This window comes from Girardinichthys multiradiatus, chromosome 1 (assembly GCF_021462225.1).
Source record: "Girardinichthys multiradiatus isolate DD_20200921_A chromosome 1, DD_fGirMul_XY1, whole genome shotgun sequence".
NCBI classification, from domain to species: domain Eukaryota; kingdom Metazoa; phylum Chordata; class Actinopteri; order Cyprinodontiformes; family Goodeidae; genus Girardinichthys; species Girardinichthys multiradiatus.
In genome coordinates this window covers 12,944,255-12,965,025 of record NC_061794.1, presented here as the reverse complement: position 1 = coordinate 12,965,025, position 20,771 = coordinate 12,944,255, and the positions used below count along the sequence as shown (strand labels likewise).

General features: G+C 40.9%; 2 long non-coding RNA genes across 4 annotated transcripts in view; one reads left to right on the top strand and one right to left on the bottom strand.

Moving 5' to 3' along the window:
• The window catches only part of LOC124863935, a 42,234-nt gene extending 25,033 nt beyond the window's left edge, over window positions 1-17,201 (bottom strand). For 2 of the 3 annotated variants that reach the window (XR_007037226.1, XR_007037247.1), the window contains exon 1: window positions 15,116-17,200. This is a non-coding gene — a long non-coding RNA (uncharacterized LOC124863935). Of the gene's footprint in view, window positions 1-15,099 lie in introns of all 3 variants that reach the window. The other variant, XR_007037236.1, reaches the window with a different exon arrangement.
• The window catches only part of LOC124864049, a 30,175-nt gene continuing 24,631 nt past the window's right edge, over window positions 15,228-20,771 (top strand). The window contains exon 1 of the long non-coding RNA XR_007037255.1: window positions 15,228-15,359. This is a non-coding gene — a long non-coding RNA (uncharacterized LOC124864049). The remainder of the gene's footprint in view (window positions 15,360-20,771) is intronic.

Here is a 20,771-nt window from a genome sequence, read left to right as displayed (position 1 = left end):
GTGCATTTTTCAGGTGTCACATATGTTTCTCAAACATTTCTCTGTTCTTTCAGTGTGAGCTTTTAACCTCTGCCTGTCACATTTTGGCAGCATTCTGGAAAATGGTGGAGGATCTACATTATTATAGAAATACACACAAAACTAGCTAGTAATTACTCTGTTACGCAAGGCGTGACATTGTCTTTGCTCATCATACAAAAATTTAATGACATTGAATTATATGAAGGCAGGTTAAAAAAAATTTATAAAAACAAATCTGGAAACAGCCACAAAATTCTGATCATTCTTGTTCAAAATTGGGACTTGTTTGCAGCAATCTTTACACTTTGCCCAGCAAAGTGTAAAGATGCTAAATAAGGTCAGGAACAATTGGAACAAAATCCGTTTTATTAACTTTGCTTGTAACTGTAAGCTAATTAAATGGGACTAAATGTACACAACTGTTTGTGACCTGCAGCTGCCCTGTTTTAATAGGAAAGGGTAACATGAATGCTCTACATTTTACTAGAAATTTTTATTTTGCCTTCTTCAAAACAACTGAGGTAGAAGTTATACCAGGATACCAAGGGACAGTAATAATACAAAGCAACCTAGTTTCTACCTTTAATGAGATCCCTAAAGGTCTCATGAGATTTTTTACTTATTACCAAATTTCTTTTTCTGACTTACATTTTTTGCAAAGCAAACATATTCTTTAACCTAAAAAGTATTTAGTTGGGTTGAGTTGGCTCTCGACGCGGCTGTCCCCTGGTTCAAGTCCCGGCCATGGCAACTGTGCTGTATGTCTTCCCAATTCTTCACCTCATTTCCTGTCTGCCTTTAAAGAATAATTACAAAATATCTGCTCTAAAAATAAGATGTGGGTTAGGTTTGTATTTACTAGATGTTTGGTTTGGATCTGGATCAGAGTATGGACCTTTGGAATTCTAGATATAGATAAATTCTTCTCTTAGAACACTAGATGTCCATGGATATCTTTTTTCTGGCAATTTAAGGTTAGCCAATTTTCATATTTATTTGGGGATCTTTATATGCATCTTTGTATAAAAACCCCATAGGTCCTGCCAAAATGTACCCTTATCTAAGACACTGAAAGTCCAGGTTGGTTTGCCCCTTTGATCAACCACAAAAATCTTTCAAATATGTTTAGACATCAGTAGATGTGTTTGTGTGGAAATCTTTTACTTTTCAACCATATTTTTACATTATTTAGATGCAACACAATGTTTTGTTTTCTGTGTCTGCTCAATGTTGCCCAGAGGACTGCTGATGGCAGACGGATTTGCACATATTTCAGCATTAGTATATATACACTACATTATGATTTGAAGAAATACTTTACTTGCAGTACTGTAATTTGGCAGTATTTTTGTGTACTACTTTATGTAGTTTTAACAAGATTCCTTTGCCTAGTTAGTGTAGTATTTTTTTTAAGTCATAATGTTACACATCAATTCATGTCATTGTGTATAAAGATACAGCATAAAATGCCAGAATAAAGAGCATAATTGTTAATCCCAAAACAATCTGAAAGAAATGGTTTAGTCCTCAAAGGAGCAAATCCTGCCATTTAAAGCGGTGGCGTTCACAGTTACCAGCCTACATCTGCCATCTTAATCTGAGGGATCATCTCTTTATAGCTCAACAACAGAACTTTCTGTAGGACACAACTAGGGTGAATAAAATCCAAGGACAGATTAAAGCGCACAAGCAGACCACAGCAGAGAAGGCAGCTCTTGATTACTTAACAGTTGTTTTCTGTCACTAATTTCTAAACTGAAATACTCTGAGATGAGGCAACAGAGTATCCTGCCACAAACCTACTGAGAGCAGCAAGATTTAAGAGAAAAACATGTGGACAACTCCTCCTTGAACTGCCACCTTAACCTGGTGGAGGGGTTTGAGTGCTCGAATGATCCTAGAGGCTATGTTGTCTGGGGCTTAAATGCCCCTGGTAGGGTCTACCATGGCAAACAGCCTCTAGGTGACGGGTCAGACAAAGCGCGGTTCAAGACACCTTCATGAGGACTACTAAATCGAGGCACATGACGTCGCCCGGTACGGCAGAGCCGGGGTCCGACCCTGGAACCAGGCCTGGGGTCGGGACTCGTCGGAGAGTGCCTGGTGGCCGGGTTGCTCCTCGTGAGACCCAGCCGGGCCAAACCCGAACAACAGACGCAAGGCCATCCCCCAGTGGGCCCACCACCTGCAGGGGGAACAGTGAGGGACCGGTGCAAACAGGATTGGGCGGCGGACAAAGGTGGAGACCTCAGCGGCCTGATCTCCAGATGCTTAGGCTGGCTTTAGGAACGTGGAATGTCACCTCGCTGGGGGGGAAGGAGCCTGAGCTTGTGCGGGAGGTCGAGAGATATTGACTAGAAATAGTCGGGCTCGCCTCTACGCACAGCATGGGCTCTGGAACCTATCTCCTCGAGAGGGGCTGGACTCTCTTCTACTCTGGAATGGCCCACGGGGAGAGGCGGTGGTCTGGGGTGGGTTTGCTTGTTGCCCCCCAGCTCAGCTGTCTCGTGTTGGGGTTTATCCCAATGGATGAGAGGGTCACATCCCTGCGTCTTCGGGTTGGGGACAGGTCTCTGACTGTTGTTTTGGCCTACGGGCCAAGCGGTAGTGCGGAGTGCCCGGCCTTCTTGGCGTCCCTGTTGGGTTTGTTGGATAGTGCCCCTCCCGGGGACTCCATTATTCTGCTGGGGGATTTCAACGCCCACATGGGAATTGCTAGTGACACCTGGAGAGGCGTGATCGGGGGGAGTGGCCTTCCCAATCTGAGTGGCGTTTCGTTATTGGACTTCTGTGCTAGTCACGGATTGTCCATAATGAACACCATGTTCAAGCATAAGGGTGTCCATCAGTGCACTTGGCACCAGGACACCCTAGGCAGGAGGTTGATGATCGACTTTGTTGTTGTATCATCAGACCTTCAGCCACATGTTTTGGACATTCGGGTGAAGAGAGGAGCTGAGCTGTCCACTGATCACCACCTGGTGGTGAGTTGGATCTGCTGGAAGAGGAGAAACCCAGACAGACTTGGCAGGCCCAAGCGCATAGTGAGGGTCTGTTGGGAATGCCTGGCAGAGCCCTCGGCCATATTGTCGATGCTGCTGCCCATAGCGGCTGCAAGGTCTGCGGTGCCTGTCATGGCGGCAATCCCCGAATCCGGTGGTGGACACCAGCAGTAAGGGACGCTGTCAAGTTGAAGAAGGAATCCTATCGGCTGTGGTTGGCTAGTGGGACTCCTGATGCGGCTGACAGGTACCGAGAGGCTGTACCGCGGCCCGGCTGTGGTAAAGGCAAAAACTTGGGCCTGGGAGGAGTTTAGTGAGGCCATGGAGAGGGACTACCGATTGGCCTCAAAGCAATTCTGTCAAACAGTCCGGCGCCTCAGGAAGGGGAAGCAGTGCTTCGCCAACACTGTTTACAGTAGGGGTGGGAGGCTGCTGACCTCGACTGGGGACATTTTCGGGAAATGAAAGGAGTACTTCGAGGATTTCCTCAATCCTGCTATCACGCATTCCCTGGTGGAAACAGAGGCTGGGGACTCGGAGTTAGACTCTTTCATCACCCAGGCTGAAGTCACCGAGGTGGTTAAAAAGCTCCACAGTGGCAGGGCTATGGGGGTGGATGAGATCCGCCCTGAGTACCTCAAGTCTCTAGATGTTTTGGGGCTCTCATTGTTGAAATGCCTCTTCGACATTGCATGGCGGTCGGGGACAGTGCCTCTGGATTGGCAGACTGGGGTGGTGGTCCTCCTTCATAAGAAGGGTGACCGGAGGGTGTGTTCCAACTACAAGGGGATCACACTTCTCAGCCTGCCTGGGAAGGCCTACATCAGGGTATTGGAGAGGAGAGTCCAGCTGATAGTCAAACTTCGGCTTCAGGGGTAGCAGTGTGGTTTTCGTCTCGGCCGTGGAACACTGGACCAGCTCTATACCCTCTACAGGGTACTTGAGGGTTCATGGGAGTTTGCCCAAACGGTCCACATGTGTTTTGTGGACCTGGAGAGGACTTTTGACTGTGTCCCTTGTGATGCCCTGTGGGGGGGTGCTCCAGGGGTATGGAATTGGGGGCCCTTTATTAGGGGCCATTCGGTCTTTGTACAAGCGGAGCAGGAGTTTGGTCCGCATTGCCGGCACGGAGTCAGACCTGTTCCTGGTGCATGTTGGACTCCGGCAGGGCTGCCCTTTGTCACCGGTCCTGTTCATAACTTTTATAGACAGGATTTCTAGGTGCAGCCAAGGGCTGGAGGGGTCCGGTTTGGGGACCAGTGGATTTCATCTCTTCTTTTTGCAGATGACGTCGTCCTGCTGGCCCCCTCTAGCCAGGACCTACAGCATACGCTGGGGCGGTTTGCAGCCGAGTGTGAAGCGGCTGGGATGAAGATCAGCTCCTCCAAGTCCAAGGCCATGGTTCTCGACCGGAAAAGGGTGGCTTGTCCTCTTCAGGTTGGAGGGGAGTTCCTGCCTCAAGTGGAGGAGTTCAAGTATCTCGGGGTGTTGTTCACAAGAGAGGGAAGAATGGAGCAGGAGATTGACAGACGGATCGATGCGGCTGCCGCAGTACTAGGGGCACTGTGCCGGTCCGTTGTGGTGAAGAAAGAGCTGAGCCGAAAAGCGAAGCTCTTGATTTACCAGTCGGTCTACATTCCTACCCTTGCCTATGGCCATGAACTTTGGATTATGACCGAAAGAACGAGATCCCGGATACAAGTGGCTGAAATGAGCTTCCTCCATAGGGTGGCCGGGCACTCCCTTAGAGATAGGGTGAGGAGCTCGGCCATCCGGGAGGGGCTCGGAGTAGAGCCGCTGCTCCTCCACATAGGAGCCAGTTGAGGTGGCTTGGGCATCTATACCGGATCCCACCTGGACGCCTTCCTCGGGAGGTGTTCCCGGCAAGTCCCATCGGGAGGACGCCCAGGGGACAGCCCAGGACACGCTGGAGGGACTATGTCTCTCGGCTGGCATGGGCTCCAGCATAGCAGAACAGTTCAGAAACTATTTGGAATGAGGGGAAAATAACTATATTTATAAACAGATTAAGTCGTGTTTTAGGCTACCTATTTGTAGTGGATCTGTTCTTTTTTGTGTGCTCATGAATTTTTGCAGTCTTAATTGGTTATGGATGACGCTTCATAGCAGACAGCCATTCTTCCCTCTTCTCGGTACTGTGTACCGGTGCAGAATCTTTTAGTGGTACGCAGTACCGGACTGTTCCGGCTCACTTTCACCCCAGCAAAAGAGGTAGTGTTTTGGGCAGAGAGAAGTAGTTTAGAATTAAATAATCTAAACATTTTTCTTTTTATGACGTTTGGTTTTGTTTGTATTGAAAACTCAGCCATCTAGTGTTAGCAGATTAGCTCAGTTTATTTGTTGTGTTTGGGTTTTTTTTTTAAGTTAAGAAAACTTTATTTAAAAGGTGATTTTAAACACAGAAGATCGGCCATAACGCGCTGTCCACGCTTATGTATTTCAACCCTTTTATTAGTGGTATCTTAATTTTATGTGTTTGATTCTGATGATAAGCTATAAGCTTCTTTTGTTAGCTCCAACTGCTAACAGCTAAGAACACGTGCTTACCTACTAAGTGTGAGCTAATAAAGATCATTTACCCAAAAAGGTTGTTAGTTTTCAATCTAGGAAATAATATTTCCCTAAATATTGTTTTACTAAACTTGATAACTAATTAAACACCATTAAGCCCTATTTCTCAAAGATTTGGTTCTTATTGAAAATAATGTTTCCTTAAATATTATTTTAACAAATAAAGGCAGCTAATTTAACACCGTTGAGAATTGGTCATCCAGAAGGTTGGTTTTATTCAGCAAATCACAAATATTATTTTATTAAAATAATGTTTATCTGATCTTGCATTGTGAATGGTTGTTTGAAGGTATACCATTTATTGCCTAAGTTAGTGCCAAGACTAACTTAACTTCGTTTCCAGACTCTTGAAGATAATCCTTGGTTCTCAAACATAAATTATGCATAGTAATGTTGCATCACTCTTTCGGTCATGGTTTTCAACCATCTTTGATCAACTTGTTTATATTGTACATAGCCCATTAGTCTTCCTTATTCTTTAATTCTGCTTGGTAGTTTAGTTGGATTTTGAGTTGACTTATTTTGATAATAAATTCTTGTATTTTAAGAAATTGTGTAAATTCATTCTGTGTGTACAGAGTTGTGCTGTTCAATAATGTCAGAGCTTGGCTCATCCCTTTCAATGTTATCCTAACACCGCCTTATTGGGCAGGTATTCACTGGACAACCCTTAACAGACCGCAATATTATTTAATAAAATATTAATATTAAATATTAAATAATATATTTATATTAAAAATCACAACATATATATATTTATTTTGTATATTTGTTACTTTTGTGTATATCTGCATGCTTCTATTTGCCTTTTCGCTTTGCTGCTGGCACACCAGAATTTCTCCACTGTGGGACAATAAAGGGTATGCTATTCTATTCTATTCCTTTCCATTCTAGTCTATTCTATGTGTTTGTGAGGTTCCATTTCAACTAAAAACTATTAAACAAACTGTTGCTCTTCAACCCTTAACAGACCGAAATATTATTTAATGAAATACTAAAGTATTAATATTAAATATTAAATAATATATTCATATTCATATTCATAATCACAAAAGGTCTATGGTTAGTTTACAGGGGTTGGACAATGAAACTGAAACACCTGGTTTTAGACCACAATAATTTATTAGTATGGTGTAGGGCCTCCTTTTGTGGTCAATACAGCATCAATTCGTCTTGGGAATGACATATACAAGTCCTGCACAGTGGTCAGAGGGATTTTAAGCCATTCTTCTTGCAGGATAGTGGCCAGGTCACTACGTGATACTGGTGGAGGAAAACGTTTCCTGACTCGCTCCTGCAAAACACCCCAAAGTGGCTCAATAATATTTAGATCTGGTGACTGTGCAGGCCATGGGAGATGTTCAACTTCACTTTCATGTTCATCAAACCAATCTTTCACCAGTCTTGCTGTGTGTATTGGTGCATTGTCATCCTGATACACGGATACAATGTTTGAACCATTAGATGCACATGGTCCTCAGGAATGGTTCGGTAGTCCTTGGCAGTGACACGTCCATCTAGCACAAGTATTGGGCCAAGGGAATGCCATGATATGGCAGCCCAAACCATCACTGATCCACCCCCATGCTTCACTCTGGGCATCCAACAGTCTGGGTGGTACGCTTCTTTGGGGCTTCTCCACACCGTAACTCTCCCGGATGTGGGGAAAACAGTAAAGGTGGACTCATCAGAGAACAACACATGTTTCACATTGTCCACAGCCCAAGATCTGCGCTCCTTGCACCATTGAAACCGACGTTTGGCATTGGTATGAGTGACCAAAGGTTTGGCTATAGCAGCCCGGCAGTGTATATTGACCCTGTGGAGCTCCCAACAGACAGTTCTGGAGGAAACAGGAGAGTTGAGGTGCACATTTAATTCTGCCGTTATTTGGGCAGCCGTGGTTTTATGTTTTTTGGATACAATCCGGGTTAGCACCCGAACATCCCTTTCAGACAGCTTCCTCTTGCATCCACAGTTAATCCTGTTGGATGTGGTTCATCCTTCTTGGTGGTATGCTGACATTACCCTGGATACCATGGCTCTTGATACATCACAAAGACTTGCTGTCTTGGTCACAGATGTGCCAGCAAGACGTGCACCAACAATTTGTCCTCTTTTGAACTCTTGTATGTCACCCATAATGTTGTGTGCATTTCAATATTTTGAGCAAAACTGTGCTCTTACCCTGCTAATTGAACCTTCACAATCTGCTCTTACTGGTGCAATGTGCAATCAAGACTGGCTACCAGGCTGGTCCAATTTAGCCATGAAACCTCCCACTCTAAAATGACAGGTGTTTCAGTTTCATTGTCCAACCCCTGTACATCCCCTCATTAAAACTTCTATCTTTTTGAATCACTCTGGTTGGTGGCTTCTGCAAACAAGATAATGACTACTCATTGGTTATTTACACAACCCCACTTCCAAAAGATAAACTATATTTTGAAATGTGAGGTTTTCCTTTTCAATTTGCTTCAGTTGCTTATCAGTACCCTATCTTTACCCTCCTGTTAATCTATTATTATTTTTTCCTTTCACTTTTGTCCATTTTGTTCTCGTTCTTCCGTGTTTGCTCAAATTGTTGAGTTTACAGATTTATGGTAGACTTATGAAATAGTTCCTTCTAATAAATTCTGCCACAAACCTGCCTTCAACATTTTAATTTTTTTTGCATGAGCACACGAAAAAGGCTGAAAACTGTCATAGTGTGTGTTAAGGAAGGACCCAAATGCAAAGTGTAGTGGAGTACGTGAAGAAAGGTTAAATAATAAACAGACGTACAGAATGACCAGGTACAGGGACACAGGCAGGTGTGAGACATGGGCAGGATAACAGGAGCATGGGATAAAAGGACATCAGGGTAGTAACCAGGGTTGTTTCCAGGAGGAACCAGTGGAGAACAATGAAAATAGTAAAGACCAAGTACTGAGAGGAAGTGGAGAATGGACCAATAAATGCAGGGAGTTAATCAGAGAGAAGTCAGGATCAGCTAGTCGGAGAGAGACTGAAGGTAACTGAGGGACAGTGACTTATTAACATGATGAGCAGGGAGTGCAGGGAGGAAACAGAAAACAAAGATAACTGAAATAAGTAAACAATGAAACTGCCAAAAAAAACATGAACAGGGGGGAACCAGATCTATCAGGAAACACAAACTAAAGCATAGAAATCAAGGCAAGTAACAAAAAACCTAAACACCAGAATGAATCTAATAAACCTGAACGACCTGAAATAAAGCAAGAACATGGCGGTGCAGAGAAGGTAAACAGAACACAAACTCAAAACCACAAACACAGGCAGATTATGACAAAAACAGCATTTTATATATAAAATAATAAAGCTGAGTTTAGGGTATGTTCATTAAATTCAGACTAAATCAAACCGGACACTGATTAAAATCAATGTCATAACTGACATGGTTTCGAGAGCTCATACAGTGCAAATAGATAGGGAAAGCTTCCAGCCAATCCAAATGAGCCAAATTTGCAAACATGGACTCTGACATCTGGATACTGGTTCTTTATCTGCGAATAGCTACAGCAGCGCTAAGCGTGGCATTTTGAAATACTTCACTCTTTGCTCCACACAGATGTCTGCTTATTTTAGTCTTCATTGTCTTTTTATTTTTTACAAGCATAGATCCTACCTTATTCTTTTTATCTAGACAATGTAAGCAACATGCCAGTCAGATGGGACGTGGACTAGACCCCATTGTTCCACTCCACTGCACACAGAGTCATGTTGACAAGTTGCTGCAGGAAGTCAAAGAAACATATGCCCTTTTAAGGTTTAACAGACCTTGAAAGAACAACACAAACCAATTTGAATGGAATATCGAGAACCTTAACATAGTTATGGAAGCTCCACAAACCCCAAATGATGATGCAGGGGGAAAATATTTTTTCATTTTCAAATAGTTAATCTGTACATGGCACCTAGAGAAACAAATCTCCTGCCACATTTATATTGTCACCATACCAGGCCAATTGTAGATATGATTAATCTATCTTTAGTAAATGGATATGTACCACAGGCTTTTAAGGTAGCTGTAATTAAACCTTTACTTAAGAAACCTTCGCTTGATCGAGATGACTTGAAAAATTACAGACCTATATCCAATCTTCCATTCTTATCTAAAATTCTTGAGAAAATAGTTGCTAATCAAATGTATGAGCATTTACACAGCAATGACCTGTTTGAAGAGTTTCAGTCAGGCTTCAGAGCTCATCATAGCACTGAAACAGCTCTGCTGAAAGTCACTAATGATATTCTTATGGCCTCAGATAATGGACTTGTGTCTGTACTGGTTCTGTTAGATCTCAGTGCTGCATTTGATACAGTCGATCACAATATTTTCTTAGAAAGGCTGAATATGCTTTAGGGATCAGGAGAACAGCGCTAGGCTGGTTTAAATCTTATCTGTCTGACAGATTCCAGTTTGTTCATGTAAATGATAAATCATCTTTAAACTCCAGGGTTAATTGTGGAGTACCACATGGTTCAGTACTTGGGCCAATAATCTTTACTATATATATGCTTCCAATAGGTCAAATTATCAGGCAGCATAGGATAAATTTTCACTGTTACGCTGATGATACTCAGCTTTACTTATCCATAAATCCTGATGAACCCAACCAGTTAGATAGACTACAAGCATGTCTTGAAGACATAAAAACTTGGAAGACTTTAAATTGTTTGCTTCTAAATTCAGACAAGACAGAAGTTGTCGTCTTTGGACCGGAGTCTTTAAAAAAGAAACTGCTTAGTCAATCACTTAACCTGCATGGCACTAAATTGACCTCCGGTAATAAAGTAAAAAACCTTGGTGTCATTTTTGACCAGGACATGTCATTTAAATCCCATATTAAACAGGTTTCTAGGATTTCCTTCTTTCACCTCCGGAACATTGCCAAAATTAGAAATACCCTATCCAGGAGTGACGTTGAAAAACTAGTCCATGCATTTGTTACTTCAAGGCTGGACTATTGTAATTCGTTACTATCAGGATGTCCACAAAATGCAGTTAAAAGCCTTCAGCTGATTCAAAATGCTGCAGCAAGAGTTCTGATGAAAATTAAAAAGAGAGATCATATTTCTCCTATTTTGCTTCCCTTCATTGGCTCCCTGTTAAATCCAAAATAGAATTAAAAATTCTCCTCCTCACATATAAAGCCCTTAATGATCTAACTCCATCATACATCAGAGATCTGATTGTCCCATATGTTCCTAACAGAGCACTGCGTTCTCAGACTGCAGGTTTACTGGTGGTTTCTAGAGTCTCTAGAAGTAGAATGGGAGGCAGATCCTTTAGTTATCAGGCTCCTCTCCTGCGGAACCAGCTCCCGGTTTTGGTCCGTGAGGCGGACACCCTGTCTACGTTTAAGGCTTGGCTTAAAACTTTTCTTTTTGATAAAGCTTATAGTTAGAGTGGCTTAGGTTATCAGGGATGGAGCCTTCCTCGCTCCCTGTTGGTTGGAGTAAGGGGGAGTCAGGTTTAGCCTAAACCGCCTCAGTTATGGTTGAGGTGCAAACACACCCTTCATTTCTGCTACCTGTATGACCCCTTCTCTTTTCCAATGGTTATAATTAGTCTGACAGAGAGAGGTATCTCAATCCTTGTGGTTTTTAGTATAACAATGACCATCAATGGGACCCTTTGTGGAGTGGCTTGAGACGACATTGTTGTAAATAAGCGCCATTTAACTAAATAATCTGAACTGAAACTATCTGTGTAGTTATGCTGCTATAGGCTTAGGCTGCTGGAGGACATGATGACCACTTTCACCCTCTTCGCTACATTCTCACACTACTCTCCAATTTTGCATTATTTGCTGTTATTTCAGCTTTTAACTTTGTTCTCTCTTTTCTCTTCCTAGAAGCTACACTGGCCTGGCTCTGTGTCTACCTGTGACACCTTTCTGGAGAGGGGAATCGTCCGAGCTTCTGCTGGCAACAACTTAATGCTCACCTTCTACCGATGATCCACATAGCCCTGTCTTTTAGTGTTTAACCCTTTCTCTCTCCTAGACATGTCGATTAACTGAGCTTTACTGTGACAAACTGTATGTGCTCTCTTTCAGACTCTAACCTTGAAAACTGGCTCAGAGTTTATCTGTTCTTTCTTTCTAGGTGAAACGACTAAAGGAGCTACATCCATTAACATTTACTTTTCCTTCCCATAGATCGTACTCCTGGATCAGTGCTTCTTTGTTCTCTTTGTGTCTCTGCTCTGTTCTCTCTAACCCCCAGTCGGTCGTGGCAGATGGCCGCTCATACTGAGCCTGGTTACTTGTTACAGCCTGGTTACTTGTTACAGCCACAGGTTCTGGAGCTCTTCCACACTTTGCTAAATACTAGCTTCATGAATGTAGCTACTTTGTGGAAAACAAATGCTGACTGAAAGTCCGAATTAAAATACAAAAAATCTAGCAGATGATTTAGGCTAAAAAATTATTTTCGACAAAAAATGACTAAGGCCATGTCAGTATGCTTTATTAACATATGATGATATTAACATTGACGGTTTTACTCAAGTAAATGTCTGGTTCGCCTGTCTCATGCATGTCACAGAAAGAAAAAAAACATCTAGCATAAACAGAACAAAACAATAAAGATTTGCATGTAATAAAATTTGCTACCATTAAAATATTTAATATAATTACAATTAGCTATGTGGAAGTAAAAAATAATGAAGCTTGTATCATTTATCATAAATACTAATGTGATGAATCTCTCAAATCTGATTGTTTAAAGCTACAGTACATTACATGATCAACAACTAAAGGCCTGCCTGCCTGCCCGCCCTTGTTCCTTGTTATTTTTTAAACAAACTAACAACAAACAAGTTCATCCATTAAAAAGTGTATAAACGAACATGTATTTTAGAAGAGCTGTACTCTGGTCTCCTCTATCCATGAAAGATTGTCTCAGTGTATAATTATTACACTGTATGAAAACCAACTTTTATTGTCAAAATATTACTGTGACACAAAACTGGTTAATCTTCATATTATTAGTTAATTCAGTTACACACCTACAGCTCAGGGGTGTTATTAAATCCAACTGGGAATCACAGAGCTTGATTGACAAATATTTAAAATCCTCGGCTCGTTCTTTTTGCCTCAGAAATCTTTTTACATAATATTGTTTTTGTCCATGTCTTATGCTTTTTGGTAAATGTTTAGAGGATTAAACTGTGGTAATAATAAATGTAGAAAAAATAAAATATGTTTTCAAAGCAAAACAAAAATTATTGGTTTCATGTATACTTTGAAAAATCTTTTTCCACCTTTAATTTGACATATATCGTGTGCAATTCAATTGAAAAACAAACAAATCTGTTTGAGGGAAAAATGTGAAAAATAATAAAGCTGCAAGAACATGCTTATATAAATGTCCGCAGTCTTGTACAAACCGATTCTATTACATTACTGAGTTGTCTGGGGTACACGCCTAACATCGGCTATATTGAATCTGATCTACTAAAAGTTCACCTGTCCTAATAGTATTTTTGCTGACATTCTTTCTATGAAGCCAAAGTTTGCAAAGAATAAATATAAGCTCACTGCACAAATATATCACTCAGAACAAGGGTACACAAATATTTACAGCATTATTCCTACAACTCAGTACAATGAAGACAGTCAAAAATTATTGTAGAAAAAAACAAAATAATAGTATTCTAATTGTGGAATTTTCTAAAGACAAGACAGCAGACTTGTATGCTCACATGTGAATACAAAAGAAAAGGGTTGAAAGGCAGAAGCTTTTCCTTGCACAGAAATCACGTAGAGCTGGGTAATATACCATCAAGATAAAGAAACCAAACTTGAACTGTGGGCCAATTTCTAAAAGGTACACTTGGCACAAAAACAACACCCCTTATCATGAAATGTACCCTATGCCTGTGGTGAAATATGGTGGTGGCAGCATCATGCAACTATTGCCAAGACGTGGTATGCTACTGAGCAAAACTGAAAGCTCAAATTTAATGAAAACATGCTTATACAAAGTATCAGCATAAAGTTACATACACCTATAAGAATAGATCATTTCACCTTTTTTTTAATAACAAATTTGTTTGTTTTTCACTTGAAAAGATGTGCAGACTTTTTATGTCCACTGTAAAATACAGGTGTTACTGTTTTCATCTTTCAGTTTCACTGTCTTTACCCACCTCAACATTTTCTAACTGGGCCAAAATGTTTTATCAGATTGTTTGCTTTTCACAAATTTCCATTTCAACCTTAAATACACCACATTATTAAAGCCATCATTCTGCTTCGCTCAAGCAGAGGTCGTACAGGGTAAGAATTGTTAACTACTAATATTGACCCACTGACTTCATATGAGTTGTGGTGATGTGGGAGTCAGATCAATAGTGTTGAGTCAATAGAGGGGCACTGATTTCCAACACCGTGCCACGGTTACTGTTAGTAATTTACTGACCTGTTTGCATGTGGAATGGAGCCTCTGAGAACATTTCAATTACTGTGTTTTTTTCTTGTTCGTCCCCTTTTCAGCTACTTGGATCTGAATGCTAACCTAAAAAATCCAATATGGTTCCATGCCCTGAGGAATTCAGCTATTTTCTGAACTTTTCCCATTCTGAACTTTTAGCAGTTATATGAAAATGAACAAGGATGAAAAAGGAAAGAAAACTATGGACAAGGAAAGATGTGGAGCTCTCCTTTACCTTTCCAATAAATGCGCTTTCATTATTGTAGCTACATATTGTTCTGCAAAAGATCTGTGGCTCTGGAGTGTTTATTTTTGATTAGGAATGTTTAATGGTCTCTACACATTCAATTATCAGGAGCCCGCTCCACCAGTCGATAGTCATCCTCTCATTAATGGCGCAGAACTGATTACCAAGGACAGAGAAAGAAACTGGAGAGATGTTCCTTTTTCAAAAGCGCTAATTAAATCCTACTAGGTAAAACTTTTAGGTCTGCTAGACACTTTCCCAACATTTCACCGAGCACCAACTGTAATGACAGGATGCCTACAAATAACAGCAGGTGCAGAAAAACAGACTTTGTGGTTTGTCTTTAGCTGATGTAATGGCCGCTATATAACCTAACTCAAATATAAACCTCTCAGACTAACGCTGAAAGATTCCATCAAAGAGCACGGCTCAAATTGCAGATCTATGGAGCAAAGAAGAAAACATCCTGTGATGAATATTGATAAACCTTTGTCTACTTGTTTTTGTTCCCTTTGCTGAACAGAACATGAAGTAAATTGTCAGGGTCTGGGGTGCGTTTGTGTGCTGTGCTTGCTGCTAACCATGTTCCACCAGGTGCCGCCAGGGTTTGTGAGTGAGGGCGCAACAGGTGTGGCTCATTTCTGTGATCAGCTGGAGGGCTACAAGAGGATGGCTTGGCAGCACCTCTTTGGCTGAGTGTTTTGCCAACTTCAGTACAACAATCTGGCCTGATCCTTGCTCTGATCATTTTGAATCTTGAGAATCTTGACTTACCTCTTTGTTTGCTCACCTATGAACCAAGCCAAGCCACGTTCCATAGCCGAACCCGAACCTGAAGAATCCCTGGATCAAGTTATCAGCTGGCAGTTCTCCTTGAACCAAGCTCTCCAGGCGCGTTGAAGTGAACCCCGTCCACTCTCCAGTGGCCCACCACGTACTGTCCACAGAAGCTCCAGGCGGTTATCCTGCACAGCCTCTCCACAATCCCCAGACTCGACAGCCATCTCCCTGGCGGATCAAGCCGCTCCCGAACAGTAAGCTTTCTGCAACTACTTCCCACTGTCTAACGCTAGAATCTCACCCGTCCTGTTATCTTCTTGCAGCTTCCTGTTGACAGTCACACCTCATCCTTTATTCTGGTCTTTTAAGAAAATAAACAACCTAAATGGTCCTCTGTTCTCTGAGTGTCTTCTGCATGTGGGTCAAGTCGGCCTCTAAAACTATGACATAAATATATGCCGCAAAATCTTTCCAGGGCTTTGCTTTTCAAGTCAAGGATGTGCAGCTCTTTCTTGTTCTCTATTTTAAGATACATTACAGAACTCCCTGCCAAACACACTGAAAGACCTTTGCTACATCATGCCTTTCTTCTGCAGCCTGGATGAAATAATTATCTTATCCTCTTAGAGAAACCTGTCATTTAAAGACTAGAGTTGGCAAGCTGCCAGTGATCTATCGCTCCCACACTGAGCTACTTAATTTGAGGTTTTTTTTTTTGTTTGTTTTTTTTTTCTGCCAACTGTAGAAGATTCACAGCAAGTGCTTATTTAAATTGTTTTGTATCAAAAACAATTGTTGCATTCTAACAGTTTGTGCATTTATCCTACTGTTAGAAGCTTTTGTTACCTGATGCCAAACATGCATTGCATTTTTTAAAATCTGTGTGTTACTAATTCATCTGCTGGGTGGCATTCAACCTGTAGTGATGTCCACATTTATTGGTGTCCTTGGTAAAGATCTGTAAAAAGCCTTAAAATATTTAAATCTTTTGACTGTAGTAGATGTTGCACAAAAAAGAAATGACTGCTGTTCTCTCAATGGAATGTGAAGTTTTATTTTGTTTTTTTTGTTGTCTTAGCTGTTTCCATTCTCCCTTTTAAGCGTTGAAAGTTGATTTTATTTTTTTTTTTTTTTATATTGCTCTGACTGTAAGTTTGCAGGGAGCAGCTGCTTGGTTCTCACTTAGACCAGCACACATTTGCCTTACTTGAATGGAATGTTCTCTTGTCATCCCCACTTTAAAGAGTAGCTAATAGAAACGGGCCTCTGTCCCAGGTCACATCTATACATTGGAGAAGCATGAAGTCAATGAAAAGATTTTATTTTATTTTTAGGGAACACAATTTTATTACATTATATTTATGTGTGTGTGTATGGTAGATGAATGACTTGCAATCAAGACAAGAGACAGTCAAAAATGAATGTGTGCTAACCCATGTTTATTTTCTAATTTTAACCATCTAGTGTTCTTTCTTTTATGCAGCCATGATGTTATAAAAATGTTTTATGACTAGGTTTTGTGCTATTGCCTGAAGCTAACTCAAAAGGGGGGAAAAACTATTGCTGTATCTTGATGAATGTGTGCCCTGTAGGTAAAAGCATTTTTCTAAATGAGGACAGAAATAAACAGCATAAACCTGCTGCACCTACTGGGGGAGCTCACTGTAACACAAACTGTTACAACTTCAGTGTTCGTCACCATTGAAACTATGGACTTCTACCAAAACACCACATAACACAATCATGGCAGTGATGTGGTAGAACTTTGCTTCTGCCTCGGCCTTGCTAGGACATATAGTATCTCATAAAAGTAAGTACATCCCTCACATTCTTTGTAAATAATTTATATCTCTTAATGGGACAACACTGAAGATATGACCCTGATATGATGTTAAGGAGCCAGTGTGCAGCTTGTGTTACAGTGTCAATTTGCTGTCCACTCAAACACTCAACACACAGCCATTTATGTCTAAACTGCTAGAAGTACTAGTTTCTCCTTGCGGGAAATGACATAAACCTGTTTTCCCCAACAAAGGCTTTTTTACAAATTATTAAAACAATTTTCAGTTTGTGTTCAATATTTTTCCCTGTGTCATTCCTTTTTATCACAAATAATTTATGAAAGGTTATAGTATGATTTATTTACATGTGTGGATAGGATGGGTTGTCAACAAACATCCAGTGAGAAATTCATGTCAGCCACACTTTTAGAAATATTTTTACTTATTAAACGGACAATCAGTTTAGTCCCTCTTTTACCCACTGTGTTGCTGGTGACTCAAGGGCTGGTCTGAGTATTTCAGAAACTGCTGATCAACTGGGATCAGCAGAAGACCAAACTGAGTGTTACTCTTGTTTACTAAGAACAGGAAACTGAGGCTACAAACCAAACCGGCACACCAAAATGAGCCAGCGATTGAAAAATTGTTGCCTGGTCTCAATTTGAGTTGCAACATTTAGATGCTAAGGTCAGAATTTAGTGAAACCAACATAAAAGCATGGATCCATTCAGGCTGGTGGATGGTCAAATTACTTGGATGATGATATGTTCTTGGTTCACTTTGGGTCCAATAATGCTAGTTGAGCATTGTTTAAAAGCCACAGGCTACTTGACTGTTGGTACTGACCATGTCCATCCCCTATCACCACAGGAAACCCATGTTCTGATAGATACTTCTAGTAGGATAATGCACTCTGTCACAAAGCTCAGATCATCTCAAGCTGCTTTCTTGAGGATGACATTGAGTTCACTGTACTCAAATGAGCTCCACAGCCTCCAGATCTCTATCCAACTGTGGACATTTTGAATTTGTGGAACAGGAGATTTGTATAATGGGTGTGCAGCTGACATCTACAGCAGCTGCATGATTCTCTCATGTCAAGATTGCATTAAACTTCTGAGGAATGTTTCTGACACCTTTTTGAATCTATGCCACCCAGAATTAAGGTTGTTGAAAAACAATCAAACCTGATACTAGCATGGTGCACCCAATAAAATGTCTATTGAGTTTATAATTATGGCTGCATATGAGTCTCATAAGAACATCTGACATCAAAACTGTAGTTGTAGAAAAGCACAAATGTTAGGCGATACAAATGCTCTCCAATCAAAACTCACTAACTCACTAATTTGAAACCAGATATTTACATGACAAGTATAAAGAAACATCTTTTTTCTCACTGTCTGACATAAACTCACATTAAACTTTTTCTGTTTTAGGTCAGTAAGAATTGCCAAAATTATTTATATTTGCTAAATGCCTGAATATTGAAGATTTTCTTTGTACACTTATATTACTGTGCCTTTTAAACAGTTTTGAGAAGCCTAAATGATTATGTCAGGGCTTCTGACATCAGCTTCTGAGTTAAATGAAGGCACATCTACAGATGTATTTTAAAGCAATGCCTCACCTATAGTTTCCTTGTGTGACAACATGGAAACTTTGAAAGAAATCAGCCTAAATATGGGGAAGATAATTGTGGATCTTCATGAGTCTGATTTTTTTCTTGGATACAATTTCCAGATGCCTTAAAGGTACCACATTTATCTACTTACAGAGTTATATGGAAGTATCAACAGCCATCAAACTGTTCAGGAAGGACACAGGTTCTGGTTCCTAGAGATAGATGTGCTTTTGTGCAAAATGTGTAAATCAGCCAACGATGGAAAGCAAAACACTCTCTAAAGATCTTAAAGTGCATCTTATGACTATATAGAAAATAGAAATAATTTTGATAGAAAAAGTCTGATTTAGTGTGAGCTAGTAAGAGAAAATGTTATATGTCTTTTTATGCAGTGTATGTAAATATCTGACTTCTACTCTTTAACTCTTTATACTACTTGCTACATTCCTGTTCTGGTGTCGTGTTTTGCTGCTATGTTGTGACAGTCAGCAGTACCTGCTGCTGCACATGCTCTGCTATCACTTACTCCCAACCCTCCAACATTTACTGCCTTACATCTACAAGGCGGCCGTGACCGCCTCTCTCGCCCATCTCTTCCCCATTGAATATGCCGCCTTGGATTTCCATCACAGCTTCTTTTAATGGCCGCTGTTGTAATCATTGCCTGTAGGCCCACGGGCGTCTCTGGTTTAATCTTGTTTCAAAACCGCCCTTGGCTCTCTCATGTGTCAGTCCTGTTTTCATCACGCACAACATCCTGAACATGGGGCAGTGAATGTCTACAGAGCTCTGAAAATGTATAAACACACCCTGAAATCTACAAATGTGTTTGGTTTGAGCAAGTCGAGTGCCTTGAAATTCAACATGGTGCAACAGCACCTACATGCCTTGTTCCACTTTGGTGTTTGCCTCCAACAGAAAGGGGAGTGAGACGAGTGACAGAGCTCGGTGTCACAGCCCAGAAAAGCAGCGGGGAAAATCAAGAGAGCAACAGTACAGTAACAAAGTGTCTCCAGCTTGTTTTCCCCCCATTCTGTCTCTGTTTTCTTTCCATCAGTCTTTCAGCCTCTTTGATGCGTTTCCATGAAAACAGCGAGACAGAGCAGTAGGTGTTGTTGCCCCTGGTGTAGAAACATCCAAACTCAAGATTCAGGAAGCTGTGCTGAAAGATTTTCTTCTTATTTTAGAGTTTTCAGCTCAAAAACTGTTCAGTAGTGGGTTTTATTAGATTACACACAAGGTGTTAGCCTCCTTCACGGTTTCTGCGTTGTTTTTGTCAATTATCACATTTTCCCTTAACTAATGATTACGTCAGCATGTTGTATATGAATGTTCATTCAAATAAGCTTTAGATCTATTGGGAATGTTTGTCGCTGACAACTTTAAAGATTCAGCAGTCTGTTGTGTACACACAAGTCTACATGGGGCTGCTGAGATCCCATTTATGTGAGTCTGAGAGTCTCTCAAAGCCATTTAGAGCCTTATTGGACACCATGACAAAGTGGAGCGGTGCAGCAGTATTCATCTTCCAGCTGTGGCCAGGATCCTCTGACACCCCAACAGGCACAGGGAAATGAAAAGAGGCTACAGCAGCAGCAGCAGCCAATGGCAACATGCTTTATCTGCTCAGACTTGGCTTATCCTCCAGCTGTGTGGGCACTGTCTTTGAATGCAAACAATATGGCAGCAGAATGTAGGGCAGGCACAAAAAAAGACATGCATGGTGGGGTTGTGGTTATCATGAGAGGTTTGCAAACAAACTCTTCCGATGATTTAGATTTAAGAATCTCCTTGAAATGTTCATACTTGCAAATCAACTTAGAGAAAAGATGAGTTAATGCTGAACATTTGACGATTGTCAAGGTCAAATGTACATTTCTTTAATGATTTGTTTAGAAAAAGCTGATACCCCTAAATCATCATGTTTTGTCACATGGGTCAAAATTGAGTAAACAGTTTTTTTTTAATTAAAATAAAAGTTTTATTGTGATTTTTTAACCAACAATAAAATAAGATTCCAATATTGTCATTGAACAAATAAGGCAGGTACAGATTCTCTATAGGAAATTGATGTGTAAATAATTGTTGATCCAAAACTTTAAAAAGGTTTCCCTCATTAAAATAAAGATGGCAAATTTCTTTGGGCTTGATTGAATAAGCTAGAAAAAGCGTAGTTTGTTCTCAGCAACAAGAGCATGATTCGGTTCACTCTCTTTAAAGACAACACATTAAAAGCAGATTTTGGTGCTGCTGAGTAAAAG